Genomic DNA, 17,775 nt, shown 5'->3' with positions numbered 1-17,775 from the left:
CACCTTAATGTGAACTTAGCCCATCTAAACCAATGTACCATAATGTGAACTTAGCCCATCTAAACCAAGAAAAGAATAATGTGATATTGGCTCATATAAACAAAAACACCTTAATGCTATCTTAGCCAATCTAAACCAACCGACTTAATTTATTTTTATAAAGAATACAAAGTGAAAATTTAAATACTTTTCAGCATTATAAATGAAATCACAAATAGTCCATGAAAAGTTATATGACAAGTCCAAAAGGGTAGTGTTCCAAATGAATGCCAGTGGTTTTCTGAATGAAGTCCAATTTTGAATGTGCTGATGTAATAACAATCTTGACGTGTGGCGATGATGTAATTTAGAATGTCCTTGAATGAATTCATAATAGTCCCAAAATAGCGATTTTTGATATTTGGACATTAGTATTGGGGTGTATGGACATTTGTTTTGCTTATCAAAACGTTGGAAATCGCCGACACCATGCGGTATCGGCATAGGCTGCTTACTAGCCACAGGGGGCTCGTATCATTGCTTACAATGAAACTATCAGTCGTACATATAGTATAAAATGTATGACTGTCAGTTCAATTGTGAGCAACGATGCGAGCCCCTGTGCTTACTAGCCTGCCATGCAAACTTGACCGACCTTTCATCGAGATATACCTGCATGAAATCGAGAGAAATACGATTTATTTTCTCAGAAATAATTCCGAGTATAACATCATTTGTCGTTAATGAAGCTGACTGACGAAAGAAAACGACAACCTTGATGAAATTTGACACGGAACTCGCCATTGTATTACTATTCAAATGACTGCACAAATATGGCAACCTACATGTCAGTGACATCGGCGATCAAATAAGCTCTTGCTTCTTTACAGATTGAAACTGAAGGGATGTATTGTCGTAAGCAGAGCTCTCCCCTGTCTCTAATATATATATATATATATATATATATATATATATATATATATATATATATATATATATATATATATATATATATATATATATATATGTGTGTGTGTGCGTGTGTGTGTAATATATCTTTGTAACGACGAAGAGACAACCTATATTAGTCTTAAATTTGTACATACAAATGTCTACGGCCATACCACGTTGAAAACACCGGTTCTCGTCCGATCACCGAAGTTAAGCAACGTCGGGCCCGGTTAGTACTTGGATGGGTGACCGCCTGGGAATACCGGGTGCTGTAGGCATTTTTTAAATTTTTTTTTGGTTCCATCCTCACTGTGAGGATATGCGATCATATATGGCCAATATTTCTTGTTCACAAATCTGGTGCAAATTTTTCAGTTTCCTCTACCTCCAGGATCGAAATGGGCCGCCTCGTATGCCGTCCAGATCCTCCAAATTTCTTCTGATATTCCGGATTCAGCCTATAGCGAATAATTGCAACGTATGCAATCGATGTCTTTCATTTTGGATACTTGTCTGTGGTATTTCTTATTCAATAATTGATAGATATATTTGGAATGTATTATTTTTAATTATTTTAATTTATTTACCTGTTTTTAGCAGGGCACCAGTCTATCAGTGTGAAACTTGGCATCCCTTAGCGAATACTTCGAATATGGGCCATTGACAAAATAAATTGGTGTATAAATCTCTGTTTTGATTACAGTAAGTTTGGATGGATGTTCCCTGCTTCCACTTCCTTGCACTTTCTGTGTTTCCACAACTTTAACGTTTCCGAGCTGCAAGACGATATCCGTTTCAAATCAGATTCGAGTCCGTCTTTAAAGGTAGCTCATAGGCTGATGTCGATTATTTACCTATTGAATTAGTCAGTTGATATAAGATAAATAATAATAATAATAATAATAATAATAATAATGCCCAAAAACAACAAAAATGAACTGAATCTTCGTTTAAATGCATTGTTATTTAAGTCCATTTGAAGGTGTAAACCTCCGGTTAAGCAACTAATGTCCGAGTCCGAAAATGCCTGAATTACAAATTTGAATAATGTATGAAGGCAGTTTATCTATATAAGTTTTAATAAGTACACTTTAATTACTAATTTTACACGGCACATAAACGTAAACGTCTGTACATCGGAAACGGTGAAGAGAGAAGCGAATATAAGTCTTAAATTTACACACACTTGTGTCTACGGCCATACCACGTTGAAAGCACCGGTTCTCGTCCGATCACCGAAGTTAAGCAACGTCGGGCCCGGTTAGTACTTGGATGGGTGACCGCCTGGGAATACCGGGTGCTGTAGACTCTAATTTTTTTTTTTTCTTTTATAACTAAAAACAGTTGAAGTTTTTCTTTCTTTCTTTTATTGTAACTAAATTTACTTTATTCAATATAAATAATAAATAGAGCAATTTCTCGACTTTCATTTTCTCTTTTTCCTTAACTTTCTTCAATAATTCGGATCCTAAAAAAATCAAGTATAGGACCTGAATATAGCAAATGTTGCTTTGCACTTCTCTGCTCTTGGTTTCGATCCTTACTACTGGAATATGCGATCATAGATGACCAGTATTTCTTATTAACAAATTCGGTTCAATTTATCCAGTTTCCTCTACTTTTACTACCACAACAAGCTGCCTCCTTTCACGTCGAAATACTTCCTTCAAGTTTCTTCTCATATATTCCTGGTGTAGTCTCTAGCGCAGAGTTGCAAAATATGCGATCAATGTCTTTCATTTTGGGTACTTATTTGTGGTATTTCTTATTCACTAATTGATTGATAAATATGGAATGTATGAATTGTGAGAATTTTTTATATTAATTTATTGATTGATTGATTTCTTTTACAGCAGGGCCTCAGTCTGCCAGTGGGAAAATTGGCATCCTGTAGCGAATACTGTAAATATGGGCCATTGGCTAAATAAATTGGGTTATAAAATTCTGTTTTGATTACAGTAAGTTTAGATAGATATTTCATGCTTCCACTTTCTGTATTTCCACAACGTTAACTTCTACAAGTTGCAAGAAGAGATCCTTTGCAAATCTCATAAGACCCTATTTTTAAAGTTAGCTTATAGGCCGGTGTCGCTTATTTTAACCAAATGATAGGACAGAAAGAGGAATAATAATAATAATAATAACAACAACAATAATGTCCTGAATCTGCATTTTAAGTCAATTTCAACATGGAATTCTCCCCTTATCTGGGTCAGAAAATGGATGAGTGACAAATATGAGTATCTGAGGCCAGTTTTGCTTCTTTTGGATTAGAACTTTGAATCAGTATACACTTTAGTTACTAATATTATACTGCACACAAACATTTGTACATCGGAAACGTTGAAGAGATGTGTGACTAATCAGCCCAAGAGTCTTGAAAACGCATCAAGACAACAAATTATGTTTTACAGTCGAAATGTTGTTCTCACTAGAACTGAAATCATTTAATTTCTACTTAAATGCCCGAAAAATTTACAATTAAAACTACAATAAATGTTTTATACCTAGTCCCGCACAGTGACGTTTATCTGATTCCCTGTACTCACCGAGAGCATTCTGTGTCATATGGATGCATATCAAATGAAGTGAAAAGTAATGGAATACTCGCTTTTTTATTTATCCCTATGCATCGTGGTGCCCACACCATGATGAGACGCTGTTTCAATAAACCTTTTTATATATGTTCTTTACTGTTCTTCCTTTTTCTTCTTGCTTTATCATACTGACACACGAGAGAGAGAGAGAGAGAGAGAGAGTATGCAACAAAGTTCGCATAACTTTATCAGCTATTAACATTAATTGTACTTCTGTGTAATTTTATTTTTAACGCGTTATCCTATAACGATTGCAAACAAGGGCAAAAACTCTACTGATCTTACTCGATAATTATACCATACTGAATTAATAAGTTTATCTCGTAAAAACGGATCATATATATATCCTGGGTGGCTGAGGGTGTTTTAAGATATGTGTGTGTCTTTTGTGATATATATATATATATATATATATATATATATATATATATATATATATATATATATATATATATATATATATATATACGTTTGTGTGTGTACATACATACATACATATGTGTATTATTTACATATAGTCTTGGATAATTTTAATTATTGGGATATGGATTTTAGATATCAACAGATACAAAGGAAACAAACGTTTCAATACATATAATGACATTTTCTTAAATTCTACATTGTATCATATTGACCTACTACTTGCTAGGCAAGCTGACTTTTATAAAATTTGCAAACTCCTTATATATATTTAAACTTACTTTTAGTATTCAACCAGAAAATCAGTACAGTGCAGAAAGATTGAAAATATTATTTCTTTCATATATATATATATATATATATATATATATATATATATATATATATATATATATATATATATATATATATATATATATATATATATATGAGAGAGAGAGAGAGAGAGATGGGGGGATTCGGAATGGTTTAAACAGACTCTAAATTACACTGATAAAATGTACATCAGTCCAATGGTTAACATGATAGATTTCTATCAAGCTGGTTGCCCTATTGTACCCTTGAGCAAGACTACCCTCATTGCCTAATAAAACCAAGCAGTCTTTTGCCAGAACACCATAATGTGAACTTAGGCCATCTAAATCAAATTCCTATGTGAAATTTGCCAATATAAGCCAATACACTTTAATGCAAACTTAGCCAATCTAAACCAAATATCTTAATGGAAACTTAGCCAAACACCTTAATGTGAACTTAGCCCATCTAAACCAATGTACCATAATGTGAACTTAGCCCATCTAAACCAAGAAAAGAATAATGTGATATTGGCTCATATAAACAAAAACACCTTAATGCTATCTTAGCCAATCTAAACCAACCGACTTAATTTATTTTTATAAAGAATACAAAGTGAAAATTTAAATACTTTTCAGCATTATAAATGAAATCACAAATAGTCCATGAAAAGTTATATGACAAGTCCAAAAGGGTAGTGTTCCAAATGAATGCCAGTGGTTTTCTGAATGAAGTCCAATTTTGAATGTGCTGATGTAATAACAATCTTGACGTGTGGCGATGATGTAATTTAGAATGTCCTTGAATGAATTCATAATAGTCCCAAAATAGCGATTTTTGATATTTGGACATTAGTATTGGGGTGTATGGACATATTTGTTTTGCTTATCAAAACGTTGGAAATCGCCGACACCATGCGGTATCGGCATAGGCTGCTTACTAGCCACAGGGGGCTCGTATCATTGCTTACAATGAAACTATCAGTCGTACATATAGTATAAAATGTATGACTGTCAGTTCAATTGTGAGCAACGATGCGAGCCCCTGTGCTTACTAGCCTGCCATGCAAACTTGACCGACCTTTCATCGAGATATACCTGCATGAAATCGAGAGAAATACGATTTATTTTCTCAGAAATAATTCCGAGTATAACATCATTTGTTGTTAATGAAGCTGACTGACGAAAGAAAACGACAACCTTGATGAAATTTGACACGGAACTCGCCATTGTATTACTATTCAAATGACTGCACAAATATGGCAACCTACATGTCAGTGACATCGGCGATCAAATAAGCTCTTGCTTCTTTACAGATTGAAACTGAAGGGATGTATTGTCGTAAGCAGAGCTCTCCCCTGTCTCTAATATATATATATATATATATATATATATATATATATATATATATATATATATATATATATATATATATATATATATATATATATGTGTGTGTGTGTGTGTGTGTGTGTGTGTGTGTGTGTGCGTGTGTAATATATCTTTGTAACGACGAAGAGACAACCTATATTAGTCTTAAATTTGTACATACAAATGTCTACGGCCATACCACGTTGAAAACACCGGTCCTCGTCCGATCACCGAAGTTAAGCAACGTCGGGCCCGGTTAGTACTTGGATGGGTGACCGCCTGGGAATACCGGGTGCTGTAGGCATTTTTTAAATTTTTTTTTGGTTCCATCCTCACTGTGAGGATATGCGATCATATATGGCCAATATTTCTTGTTCACAAATCTGGTGCAAATTTTTCAGTTTCCTCTACCTCCAGGATCGAAATGGGCCGCCTCGTATGCCGTCCAGATCCTCCAAATTTCTTCTGATATTCCGGATTCAGCCTATAGCGAATAATTGCAACGTATGCAATCGATGTCTTTCATTTTGGATACTTGTCTGTGGTATTTCTTATTCAATAATTGATAGATATATTTGGAATGTATTATTTTTAATTATTTTAATTTATTTACCTGTTTTTAGCAGGGCACCAGTCTATCAGTGTGAAACTTGGCATCCCTTAGCGAATACTTCGAATATGGGCCATTGACAAAATAAATTGGTGTATAAATCTCTGTTTTGATTACAGTAAGTTTGGATGGATGTTCCCTGCTTCCACTTCCTTGCACTTTCTGTGTTTCCACAACTTTAACGTTTCCGAGCTGCAAGACGATATCCGTTTCAAATCAGATTCGAGTCCGTCTTTAAAGGTAGCTCATAGGCTGATGTCGATTATTTACCTATTGAATTAGTCAGTTGATACAAGATAAATAATAATAATAATAATAATGCCCAAAAACAACAAAAATGAACTGAATCTTCGTTTAAATGCATTGTTATTTAAGTCCATTTGAAGGTGTAAACCTCCGGTTAAGCAACTAATGTCCGAGTCCGAAAATGCCTGAATTACAAATTTGAATAATGTATGAAGGCAGTTTATCTATATAAGTTTTAATAAGTACACTTTAATTACTAATTTTACACGGCACATAAACGTAAACGTCTGTACATCGGAAACGGTGAAGAGAGAAGCGAATATAAGTCTTAAATTTACACACACTTGTGTCTACGGCCATACCACGTTGAAAGCACCGGTTCTCGTCCGATCACCGAAGTTAAGCAACGTCGGGCCCGGTTAGTACTTGGATGGGTGACCGCCTGGGAATACCGGGTGCTGTAGACTCTAATTTTTTTTTTTTCTTTTATAACTAAAAACAGTTGAAGTTTTTCTTTCTTTCTTTTATTGTAACTAAATTTACTTTATTCAATATAAATAATAAATAGAGCAATTTCTCGACTTTCATTTTCTCTTTTTCCTTAACTTTCTTCAATAATTCGGATCCTAAAAAAATCAAGTATAGGACCTGAATATAGCAAATGTTGCTTTGCACTTCTCTGCTCTTGGTTTCGATCCTTACTACTGGAATATGCGATCATAGATGACCAGTATTTCTTATTAACAAATTCGGTTCAATTTATCCAGTTTCCTCTACTTTTACTACCACAACAAGCTGCCTCCTTTCACGTCGAAATACTTCCTTCAAGTTTCTTCTCATATATTCCTGGTGTAGTCTCTAGCGCAGAGTTGCAAAATATGCGATCAATGTCTTTCATTTTGGGTACTTATTTGTGGTATTTCTTATTCACTAATTGATTGATAAATATGGAATGTATGAATTGTGAGAATTTTTTATATTAATTTATTGATTGATTGATTTCTTTTACAGCAGGGCCTCAGTCTGCCAGTGGGAAAATTGGCATCCTGTAGCGAATACTGTAAATATGGGCCATTGGCTAAATAAATTGGGTTATAAAATTCTGTTTTGATTACAGTAAGTTTAGATAGATATTTCATGCTTCCACTTTCTGTATTTCCACAACGTTAACTTCTACAAGTTGCAAGAAGAGATCCTTTGCAAATCTCATAAGACCCTATTTTTAAAGTTAGCTTATAGGCCGGTGTCGCTTATTTTAACCAAATGATAGGACAGAAAGAGGAATAATAATAATAATAATAACAACAACAATAATGTCCTGAATCTGCATTTTAAGTCAATTTCAACATGGAATTCTCCCCTTATCTGGGTCAGAAAATGGATGAGTGACAAATATGAGTATCTGAGGCCAGTTTTGCTTCTTTTGGATTAGAACTTTGAATCAGTATACACTTTAGTTACTAATATTATACTGCACACAAACATTTGTACATCGGAAACGTTGAAGAGATGTGTGACTAATCAGCCCAAGAGTCTTGAAAACGCATCAAGACAACAAATTATGTTTTACAGTCGAAATGTTGTTCTCACTAGAACTGAAATCATTTAATTTCTACTTAAATGCCCGAAAAATTTACAATTAAAACTACAATAAATGTTTTATACCTAGTCCCGCACAGTGACGTTTATCTGATTCCCTGTACTCACCGAGAGCATTCTGTGTCATATGGATGCATATCAAATGAAGTGAAAAGTAATGGAATACTCGCTTTTTTATTTATCCCTATGCATCGTGGTGCCCACACCATGATGAGACGCTGTTTCAATAAACCTTTTTATATATGTTCTTTACTGTTCTTCCTTTTTCTTCTTGCTTTATCATACTGACACACGAGAGAGAGAGAGAGAGAGAGAGAGAGAGAGAGAGTATGCAACAAAGTTCGCATAACTTTATCAGCTATTAACATTAATTGTACTTCTGTGTAATTTTATTTTTAACGCGTTATCCTATAACGATTGCAAACAAGGGCAAAAACTCTACTGATCTTACTCGATAATTATACCATACTGAATTAATAAGTTTATCTCGTAAAAACGGATCATATATATATCCTGGGTGGCTGAGGGTGTTTTAAGATATGTGTGTGTCTTTTGTGATATATATATATATATATATATATATATATATATATATATATATATATATATATATATATATATATATATATATATATATACGTTTGTGTGTGTACATACATACATACATATGTGTATTATTTACATATAGTCTTGGATAATTTTAATTATTGGGATATGGATTTTAGATATCAACAGATACAAAGGAAACAAACGTTTCAATACATATAATGACATTTTCTTAAATTCTACATTGTATCATATTGACCTACTACTTGCTAGGCAAGCTGACTTTTATAAAATTTGCAAACTCCTTATATATATTTAAACTTACTTTTAGTATTCAACCAGAAAATCAGTACAGTGCAGAAAGATTGAAAATATTATTTCTTTCATATATATATATATATATATATATATATATATATATATATATATATATATATATATATATATATATATATATATATATATATATATATATATATATATATATATATATATATATATATATATGAGAGAGAGAGAGAGAGAGATGGGGGGATTCGGAATGGTTTAAACAGACTCTAAATTACACTGATAAAATGTACATCAGTCCAATGGTTAACATGATAGATTTCTATCAAGCTGGTTGCCCTATTGTACCCTTGAGCAAGACTACCCTCATTGCCTAATAAAACCAAGCAGTCTTTTGCCAGAACACCATAATGTGAACTTAGGCCATCTAAATCAAATTCCTATGTGAAATTTGCCAATATAAGCCAATACACTTTAATGCAAACTTAGCCAATCTAAACCAAATATCTTAATGGAAACTTAGCCAAACACCTTAATGTGAACTTAGCCCATCTAAACCAATGTACCATAATGTGAACTTAGCCCATCTAAACCAAGAAAAGAATAATGTGATATTGGCTCATATAAACAAAAACACCTTAATGCTATCTTAGCCAATCTAAACCAACCGACTTAATTTATTTTTATAAAGAATACAAAGTGAAAATTTAAATACTTTTCAGCATTATAAATGAAATCACAAATAGTCCATGAAAAGTTATATGACAAGTCCAAAAGGGTAGTGTTCCAAATGAATGCCAGTGGTTTTCTGAATGAAGTCCAATTTTGAATGTGCTGATGTAATAACAATCTTGACGTGTGGCGATGATGTAATTTAGAATGTCCTTGAATGAATTCATAATAGTCCCAAAATAGCGATTTTTGATATTTGGACATTAGTATTGGGGTGTATGGACATATTTGTTTTGCTTATCAAAACGTTGGAAATCGCCGACACCATGCGGTATCGGCATAGGCTGCTTACTAGCCACAGGGGGCTCGTATCATTGCTTACAATGAAACTATCAGTCGTACATATAGTATAAAATGTATGACTGTCAGTTCAATTGTGAGCAACGATGCGAGCCCCTGTGCTTACTAGCCTGCCATGCAAACTTGACCGACCTTTCATCGAGATATACCTGCATGAAATCGAGAGAAATACGATTTATTTTCTCAGAAATAATTCCGAGTATAACATCATTTGTCGTTAATGAAGCTGACTGACGAAAGAAAACGACAACCTTGATGAAATTTGACACGGAACTCGCCATTGTATTACTATTCAAATGACTGCACAAATATGGCAACCTACATGTCAGTGACATCGGCGATCAAATAAGCTCTTGCTTCTTTACAGATTGAAACTGAAGGGATGTATTGTCGTAAGCAGAGCTCTCCCCTGTCTCTAATATATATATATATATATATATATATATATATATATATATATATATATATATATATATATATATATATATATATATATATATATATATGTGTGTGTGTGTGTGTGTGTGTGTGTGTGTGCGTGTGTAATATATCTTTGTAACGACGAAGAGACAACCTATCTTAGTCTTAAATTTGTACATACAAATGTCTACGGCCATACCACGTTGAAAACACCGGTCCTCGTCCGATCACCGAAGTTAAGCAACGTCGGGCCCGGTTAGTACTTGGATGGGTGACCGCCTGGGAATACCGGGTGCTGTAGGCATTTTTTAAATTTTTTTTTGGTTCCATCCTCACTGTGAGGATATGCGATCATATATGGCCAATATTTCTTGTTCACAAATCTGGTGCAAATTTTTCAGTTTCCTCTACCTCCAGGATCGAAATGGGCCGCCTCGTATGCCGTCCAGATCCTCCAAATTTCTTCTGATATTCCGGATTCAGCCTATAGCGAATAATTGCAACGTATGCAATCGATGTCTTTCATTTTGGATACTTGTCTGTGGTATTTCTTATTCAATAATTGATAGATATATTTGGAATGTATTATTTTTAATTATTTTAATTTATTTACCTGTTTTTAGCAGGGCACCAGTCTATCAGTGTGAAACTTGGCATCCCTTAGCGAATACTTCGAATATGGGCCATTGACAAAATAAATTGGTGTATAAATCTCTGTTTTGATTACAGTAAGTTTGGATGGATGTTCCCTGCTTCCACTTCCTTGCACTTTCTGTGTTTCCACAACTTTAACGTTTCCGAGCTGCAAGACGATATCCGTTTCAAATCAGATTCGAGTCCGTCTTTAAAGGTAGCTCATAGGCTGATGTCGATTATTTACCTATTGAATTAGTCAGTTGATACAAGATAAATAATAATAATAATAATAATGCCCAAAAACAACAAAAATGAACTGAATCTTCGTTTAAATGCATTGTTATTTAAGTCCATTTGAAGGTGTAAACCTCCGGTTAAGCAACTAATGTCCGAGTCCGAAAATGCCTGAATTACAAATTTGAATAATGTATGAAGGCAGTTTATCTATATAAGTTTTAATAAGTACACTTTAATTACTAATTTTACACGGCACATAAACGTAAACGTCTGTACATCGGAAACGGTGAAGAGAGAAGCGAATATAAGTCTTAAATTTACACACACTTGTGTCTACGGCCATACCACGTTGAAAGCACCGGTTCTCGTCCGATCACCGAAGTTAAGCAACGTCGGGCCCGGTTAGTACTTGGATGGGTGACCGCCTGGGAATACCGGGTGCTGTAGACTCTAATTTTTTTTTTTTCTTTTATAACTAAAAACAGTTGAAGTTTTTCTTTCTTTCTTTTATTGTAACTAAATTTACTTTATTCAATATAAATAATAAATAGAGCAATTTCTCGACTTTCATTTTCTCTTTTTCCTTAACTTTCTTCAATAATTCGGATCCTAAAAAAATCAAGTATAGGACCTGAATATAGCAAATGTTGCTTTGCACTTCTCTGCTCTTGGTTTCGATCCTTACTACTGGAATATGCGATCATAGATGACCAGTATTTCTTATTAACAAATTCGGTTCAATTTATCCAGTTTCCTCTACTTTTACTACCACAACAAGCTGCCTCCTTTCACGTCGAAATACTTCCTTCAAGTTTCTTCTCATATATTCCTGGTGTAGTCTCTAGCGCAGAGTTGCAAAATATGCGATCAATGTCTTTCATTTTGGGTACTTATTTGTGGTATTTCTTATTCACTAATTGATTGATAAATATGGAATGTATGAATTGTGAGAATTTTTTATATTAATTTATTGATTGATTGATTTCTTTTACAGCAGGGCCTCAGTCTGCCAGTGGGAAAATTGGCATCCTGTAGCGAATACTGTAAATATGGGCCATTGGCTAAATAAATTGGGTTATAAAATTCTGTTTTGATTACAGTAAGTTTAGATAGATATTCCATGCTTCCACTTTCTGTATTTCCACAACGTTAACTTCTACAAGTTGCAAGAAGAGATCCTTTGCAAATCTCATAAGACCCTATTTTTAAAGTTAGCTTATAGGCCGGTGTCGCTTATTTTAACCAAATGATAGGACAGAAAGAGGAATAATAATAATAATAATAACAACAACAATAATGTCCTGAATCTGCATTTTAAGTCAATTTCAACATGGAATTCTCCCCTTATCTGGGTCAGAAAATGGATGAGTGACAAATATGAGTATCTGAGGCCAGTTTTGCTTCTTTTGGATTAGAACTTTGAATCAGTATACACTTTAGTTACTAATATTATACTGCACACAAACATTTGTACATCGGAAACGTTGAAGAGATGTGTGACTAATCAGCCCAAGAGTCTTGAAAACGCATCAAGACAACAAATTATGTTTTACAGTCGAAATGTTGTTCTCACTAGAACTGAAATCATTTAATTTCTACTTAAATGCCCGAAAAATTTACAATTAAAACTACAATAAATGTTTTATACCTAGTCCCGCACAGTGACGTTTATCTGATTCCCTGTACTCACCGAGAGCATTCTGTGTCATATGGATGCATATCAAATGAAGTGAAAAGTAATGGAATACTCGCTTTTTTATTTATCCCTATGCATCGTGGTGCCCACACCATGATGAGACGCTGTTTCAATAAACCTTTTTATATATGTTCTTTACTGTTCTTCCTTTTTCTTCTTGCTTTATCATACTGACACACGAGAGAGAGAGAGAGAGAGAGAGTATGCAACAAAGTTCGCATAACTTTATCAGCTATTAACATTAATTGTACTTCTGTGTAATTTTATTTTTAACGCGTTATCCTATAACGATTGCAAACAAGGGCAAAAACTCTACTGATCTTACTCGATAATTATACCATACTGAATTAATAAGTTTATCTCGTAAAAACGGATCATATATATATCCTGGGTGGCTGAGGGTGTTTTAAGATATGTGTGTGTCTTTTGTGATATATATATATATATATATATATATATATATATATATATATATATATATATATATATATATATATATATATATATTTATATATATATATATATACGTTTGTGTGTGTACATACATACATACATATGTGTATTATTTACATATAGTCTTGGATAATTTTAATTATTGGGATATGGATTTTAGATATCAACAGATACAAAGGAAACAAACGTTTCAATACATATAATGACATTTTCTTAAATTCTACATTGTATCATATTGACCTACTACTTGCTAGGCAAGCTGACTTTTATAAAATTTGCAAACTCCTTATATATATTTAAACTTACTTTTAGTATTCAACCAGAAAATCAGTACAGTGCAGAAAGATTGAAAATATTATTTCTTTCATATATATATATATATATATATATATATATATATATATATATATATATATATATATATATATATATATATATATATATATATATATATATGAGAGAGAGAGAGAGAGATGGGGGGATTCGGAATGGTTTAAACAGACTCTAAATTACACTGATAAAATGTACATCAGTCCAATGGTTAACATGATAGATTTCTATCAAGCTGGTTGCCCTATTGTACCCTTGAGCAAGACTACCCTCATTGCCTAATAAAACCAAGCAGTCTTTTGCCAGAACACCATAATGTGAACTTAGGCCATCTAAATCAAATTCCTATGTGAAATTTGCCAATATAAGCCAATACACTTTAATGCAAACTTAGCCAATCTAAACCAAATATCTTAATGGAAACTTAGCCAAACACCTTAATGTGAACTTAGCCCATCTAAACCAATGTACCATAATGTGAACTTAGCCCATCTAAACCAAGAAAAGAATAATGTGATATTGGCTCATATAAACAAAAACACCTTAATGCTATCTTAGCCAATCTAAACCAACCGACTTAATTTATTTTTATAAAGAATACAAAGTGAAAATTTAAATACTTTTCAGCATTATAAATGAAATCACAAATAGTCCATGAAAAGTTATATGACAAGTCCAAAAGGGTAGTGTTCCAAATGAATGCCAGTGGTTTTCTGAATGAAGTCCAATTTTGAATGTGCTGATGTAATAACAATCTTGACGTGTGGCGATGATGTAATTTAGAATGTCCTTGAATGAATTCATAATAGTCCCAAAATAGCGATTTTTGATATTTGGACATTAGTATTGGGGTGTATGGACATATTTGTTTTGCTTATCAAAACGTTGGAAATCGCCGACACCATGCGGTATCGGCATAGGCTGCTTACTAGCCACAGGGGGCTCGTATCATTGCTTACAATGAAACTATCAGTCGTACATATAGTATAAAATGTATGACTGTCAGTTCAATTGTGAGCAACGATGCGAGCCCCTGTGCTTACTAGCCTGCCATGCAAACTTGACCGACCTTTCATCGAGATATACCTGCATGAAATCGAGAGAAATACGATTTATTTTCTCAGAAATAATTCCGAGTATAACATCATTTGTTGTTAATGAAGCTGACTGACGAAAGAAAACGACAACCTTGATGAAATTTGACACGGAACTCGCCATTGTATTACTATTCAAATGACTGCACAAATATGGCAACCTACATGTCAGTGACATCGGCGATCAAATAAGCTCTTGCTTCTTTACAGATTGAAACTGAAGGGATGTATTGTCGTAAGCAGAGCTCTCCCCTGTCTCTAATATATATATATATATATATATATATATATATATATATATATATATATATATATATATATATATATATATATATGTGTGTGTGTGTGTGTGTGTGTGTGTGTGTGTGTGCGTGTGTAATATATCTTTGTAACGACGAAGAGACAACCTATATTAGTCTTAAATTTGTACATACAAATGTCTACGGCCATACCACGTTGAAAACACCGGTCCTCGTCCGATCACCGAAGTTAAGCAACGTCGGGCCCGGTTAGTACTTGGATGGGTGACCGCCTGGGAATACCGGGTGCTGTAGGCATTTTTTAAATTTTTTTTTGGTTCCATCCTCACTGTGAGGATATGCGATCATATATGGCCAATATTTCTTGTTCACAAATCTGGTGCAAATTTTTCAGTTTCCTCTACCTCCAGGATCGAAATGGGCCGCCTCGTATGCCGTCCAGATCCTCCAAATTTCTTCTGATATTCCGGATTCAGCCTATAGCGAATAATTGCAACGTATGCAATCGATGTCTTTCATTTTGGATACTTGTCTGTGGTATTTCTTATTCAATAATTGATAGATATATTTGGAATGTATTATTTTTAATTATTTTAATTTATTTACCTGTTTTTAGCAGGGCACCAGTCTATCAGTGTGAAACTTGGCATCCCTTAGCGAATACTTCGAATATGGGCCATTGACAAAATAAATTGGTGTATAAATCTCTGTTTTGATTACAGTAAGTTTGGATGGATGTTCCCTGCTTCCACTTCCTTGCACTTTCTGTGTTTCCACAACTTTAACGTTTCCGAGCTGCAAGACGATATCCGTTTCAAATCAGATTCGAGTCCGTCTTTAAAGGTAGCTCATAGGCTGATGTCGATTATTTACCTATTGAATTAGTCAGTTGATACAAGATAAATAATAATAATAATAATAATGCCCAAAAACAACAAAAATGAACTGAATCTTCGTTTAAATGCATTGTTATTTAAGTCCATTTGAAGGTGTAAACCTCCGGTTAAGCAACTAATGTCCGAGTCCGAAAATGCCTGAATTACAAATTTGAATAATGTATGAAGGCAGTTTATCTATATAAGTTTTAATAAGTACACTTTAATTACTAATTTTACACGGCACATAAACGTAAACGTCTGTACATCGGAAACGGTGAAGAGAGAAGCGAATATAAGTCTTAAATTTACACACACTTGTGTCTACGGCCATACCACGTTGAAAGCACCGGTTCTCGTCCGATCACCGAAGTTAAGCAACGTCGGGCCCGGTTAGTACTTGGATGGGTGACCGCCTGGGAATACCGGGTGCTGTAGACTCTAATTTTTTTTTTTTCTTTTATAACTAAAAACAGTTGAAGTTTTTCTTTCTTTCTTTTATTGTAACTAAATTTACTTTATTCAATATAAATAATAAATAGAGCAATTTCTCGACTTTCATTTTCTCTTTTTCCTTAACTTTCTTCAATAATTCGGATCCTAAAAAAATCAAGTATAGGACCTGAATATAGCAAATGTTGCTTTGCACTTCTCTGCTCTTGGTTTCGATCCTTACTACTGGAATATGCGATCATAGATGACCAGTATTTCTTATTAACAAATTCGGTTCAATTTATCCAGTTTCCTCTACTTTTACTACCACAACAAGCTGCCTCCTTTCACGTCGAAATACTTCCTTCAAGTTTCTTCTCATATATTCCTGGTGTAGTCTCTAGCGCAGAGTTGCAAAATATGCGATCAATGTCTTTCATTTTGGGTACTTATTTGTGGTATTTCTTATTCACTAATTGATTGATAAATATGGAATGTATGAATTGTGAGAATTTTTTATATTAATTTATTGATTGATTGATTTCTTTTACAGCAGGGCCTCAGTCTGCCAGTGGGAAAATTGGCATCCTGTAGCGAATACTGTAAATATGGGCCATTGGCTAAATAAATTGGGTTATAAAATTCTGTTTTGATTACAGTAAGTTTAGATAGATATTTCATGCTTCCACTTTCTGTATTTCCACAACGTTAACTTCTACAAGTTGCAAGAAGAGATCCTTTGCAAATCTCATAAGACCCTATTTTTAAAGTTAGCTTATAGGCCGGTGTCGCTTATTTTAACCAAATGATAGGACAGAAAGAGGAATAATAATAATAATAATAACAACAACAATAATGTCCTGAATCTGCATTTTAAGTCAATTTCAACATGGAATTCTCCCCTTATCTGGGTCAGAAAATGGATGAGTGACAAATATGAGTATCTGAGGCCAGTTTTGCTTCTTTTGGATTAGAACTTTGAATCAGTATACACTTTAGTTACTAATATTATACTGCACACAAACATTTGTACATCGGAAACGTTGAAGAGATGTGTGACTAATCAGCCCAAGAGTCTTGAAAACGCATCAAGACAACAAATTATGTTTTACAGTCGAAATGTTGTTCTCACTAGAACTGAAATCATTTAATTTCTACTTAAATGCCCGAAAAATTTACAATTAAAACTACAATAAATGTTTTATACCTAGTCCCGCACAGTGACGTTTATCTGATTCCCTGTACTCACCGAGAGCATTCTGTGTCATATGGATGCATATCAAATGAAGTGAAAAGTAATGGAATACTCGCTTTTTTATTTATCCCTATGCATCGTGGTGCCCACACCATGATGAGACGCTGTTTCAATAAACCTTTTTATATATGTTCTTTACTGTTCTTCCTTTTTCT

The 17,775-nt window shown here is 33.7% G+C and overlaps 8 non-coding genes across 8 annotated transcripts; all 8 read left to right on the top strand.

Annotated features, from left to right (window-relative positions):
• Positions 1-1,089: 1,089 nt before the first annotated feature.
• LOC149788217 (5S ribosomal RNA) lies at positions 1,090-1,208 on the top strand. The gene has a single exon (XR_016424651.1). It is a non-coding gene; the product is annotated as a 5S ribosomal RNA (ribosomal RNA).
• Positions 1,209-2,120: 912 nt separating this feature from the next.
• Positions 2,121-2,239, top strand: LOC149788216 (5S ribosomal RNA). The gene has a single exon (XR_016424513.1). It is a non-coding gene; the product is annotated as a 5S ribosomal RNA (ribosomal RNA).
• A 3,557-nt stretch (positions 2,240-5,796) lies between these two features.
• On the top strand, positions 5,797-5,915 carry LOC149788215 (5S ribosomal RNA). Its single transcript, XR_016424787.1, has one exon. It is a non-coding gene; the product is annotated as a 5S ribosomal RNA (ribosomal RNA).
• A 900-nt stretch (positions 5,916-6,815) lies between these two features.
• LOC149788214 (5S ribosomal RNA) lies at positions 6,816-6,934 on the top strand. The gene has a single exon (XR_016424512.1). It is a non-coding gene; the product is annotated as a 5S ribosomal RNA (ribosomal RNA).
• A 3,603-nt stretch (positions 6,935-10,537) lies between these two features.
• On the top strand, positions 10,538-10,656 carry LOC149788213 (5S ribosomal RNA). The gene has a single exon (XR_016424786.1). It is a non-coding gene; the product is annotated as a 5S ribosomal RNA (ribosomal RNA).
• A 900-nt stretch (positions 10,657-11,556) lies between these two features.
• Positions 11,557-11,675, top strand: LOC149788212 (5S ribosomal RNA). The gene has a single exon (XR_016424511.1). It is a non-coding gene; the product is annotated as a 5S ribosomal RNA (ribosomal RNA).
• A 3,561-nt stretch (positions 11,676-15,236) lies between these two features.
• LOC149788211 (5S ribosomal RNA) lies at positions 15,237-15,355 on the top strand. Its single transcript, XR_016424785.1, has one exon. It is a non-coding gene; the product is annotated as a 5S ribosomal RNA (ribosomal RNA).
• A 900-nt stretch (positions 15,356-16,255) lies between these two features.
• LOC149788210 (5S ribosomal RNA) lies at positions 16,256-16,374 on the top strand. Its single transcript, XR_016424509.1, has one exon. It is a non-coding gene; the product is annotated as a 5S ribosomal RNA (ribosomal RNA).
• Positions 16,375-17,775: the final 1,401 nt, after the last annotated feature.

Source organism: Sinohyriopsis cumingii, chromosome 11 (genome assembly GCF_028554795.1).
Source record: "Sinohyriopsis cumingii isolate HCF-2022 chromosome 11, ASM2855479v2, whole genome shotgun sequence".
Classification (NCBI taxonomy): domain Eukaryota; kingdom Metazoa; phylum Mollusca; class Bivalvia; order Unionida; family Unionidae; genus Sinohyriopsis; species Sinohyriopsis cumingii.
Note: the sequence above shows the minus strand (reverse complement) of the source record. Positions and strands in the feature narration are given on the sequence as shown.